Here is a 2,311-nt window from a genome sequence, read left to right as displayed (position 1 = left end):
GGCACGATCTCCAACAAACTTCTACTTCCATTCTTTAGGCCTTCAGTATCTGATGTTTTAAAGCTATGCCTAAAGTTTTCTGCAGTTCCTTCCTTTGAAGAGAGGAGCCAAACCCTTCTTCCTTTTCTGTTCTTAGTCTGGAAGCTGCACTGAAACTTGTTCACCCTGGGTGACCCTGCTGGCATCTGAAATACCAATGACATAGCTTCCAACATGGCAGCAACCTGCAAACCACCACTGTACAACAAATTGATGGGCAAATGGTGGATGCCAGATGTAGCTAGATTAAATTTAACACCTGACCATTTTATCTCCCTTTTAACTCATTTTAAAGTTGTTCTAACTTTTAAGATTTTCTGCTGCTTCATTTTTTTGGAGACTTCATTCTTTTATTCAACAATGCTTTTTAAATTAATTATAGTAATATGAAGGTCAAATTACTCTCAAGTTCTGCTTCTTTTCTATTGTGATTTTTCTCTATACTGTTTTGTTGTGAGCTTTTGTATTTCTTTGTTTTTTGCTTTTGCATGTTTTTCAGTGTCTGAAATCCAGGATGGGTGAATATATAGAGACAGTAACTAGATTAATAGTTTTGGGAGATATGCTAGGGAATATTGGGGGGAAATGAGAAGCCAAATAACAATGAGAACATAAAGAAGAAAATGTTCTAAAATTGATTATGATAATGATTGTACGCCTCTTCTTGATATGATTACACTATTAAATTGAATCACATGTAGAGTATGTCCCAGTAAAACTGTTAAATAATAATTTAAAAGATTTACAGTCTTGGAAACCCATATGGGCAGTTCTACTCTGTCCTATTGGGTCTCTATAAGTCAGAATTTTGAAAACGTCAAGCAATTGATTTTCAGCATAAACTTCATCTAGATTTAGAGCTAGACCCTTCTGAGGGCAACGTTTTCTCTCAAAGAGATGGCGTGGCTCTGTCTGCAGCGATGGGATCCAACATAACAACTGTGGGGATGAATTCTGTGCTCCAATGTACACCATGTCAAATGGTAGTTTGGGCATCCTGAAGGTACTCAAATCATGTTCCTTTCAAATGTCATCTGAGTTTGGGGAACCAAAAGAAACCTAAAGGACCAGGATTGGGGCCACGGGGTGGTTGGGGTCAGTTTCCCAATGACATTTTCTTAGAGCAGCCCTGGCTTCTCTCGAACACGCGAGTGAATGCACTGTCAGAAGGAAAAAGAGCTTCTCTGTATTTGCTGGTCTTATTATCACCGATGAAGTTTTTAATTTTCTTTAAACTCTGTTCTAATAAGCCTTTGAGAAAAATCAATCATGAATGCCTCTTTGAAACTCCATCAAACAGCATGGTAACCTTCTGAGCTGACCCCTTGGCCTTGATTTTAACTGGACCAGCAGAACTCCTTGGAAACTATTATTTTGGTTGTTTCCCATTTTTAAGGCACCCTACTGAGCATAGGAACAATTATGAGGATGGCGCAGGACCGGGCAGTGTTGAATTCTGTTGTACATAAGGTCACTATGGGCCAGAACTGACTCGATGGTTAGTACCTAACAACGAGTCTAAGACAAGTTTATTACTGAGATAACTTGCCTGCAAGCATCATTGATCACAGAAGCATGGTTTAACATGTTTTGTGTGGACTCCATCAGTGCATGTATAAACTGGAACCCTAATAACAGTACTTTTTAATTTAACCGCATGTTTATTTCTCATCTCATAAATAGGAAATGCTTTTATGTTTTTGAATTACCATCTTATTTATATTTGTGAAGGCATAACTCAGCAAAATAAATCCGATCAGAATTATTCTTTCTCTGACTTGCATAAATTTCTATTTATATTGTAAGATTAAGTAACGATCTGTGCCAAAGTGTTCTGGTGTCTATTGCTGCATAAAATACCACACAATGACTTCAAACAAAAACCATGTATGCTTTCTCTGGATTCTGTGGATTGATGGCATGTTTTTCCTGCTCGGTGTAGTGTTAGTCAGAATGTGGAGTTAGATGGAAGATGGGAAATTACCTCACTCATATGGTTTGCTGATAGTTATTGGCCAGGAACTCAGATATGGTTATTGGCCAGGCACCTCTGTTCTCCTCCATGTAATATTTACACACGGCTGTTTGGGCTTCCTCATAGCATGGTAGTCAAGACCCAAGAGAAAGCCTTCTTTATCTGGCAAAGCAGAAGCAGATCTTTCCTGATCTAGCCTTAGAAGTTATGTCACTTCTGTCACATCCTATTTGTCAAAACAGATCTCCAGGGCCAGTCCAAATTCAAAAAGAAGAAGAAAAATCTATTTTTCTTGGT

Source organism: Echinops telfairi, unplaced genomic scaffold (genome assembly GCF_000313985.2).
Source record: "Echinops telfairi isolate 266 unplaced genomic scaffold, ASM31398v2 ScPeMD7_7469;HRSCAF=8507_1, whole genome shotgun sequence".
Lineage (NCBI taxonomy): Eukaryota > Metazoa > Chordata > Mammalia > Afrosoricida > Tenrecidae > Echinops > Echinops telfairi.
This window is presented reverse-complemented; position numbering follows the sequence as displayed.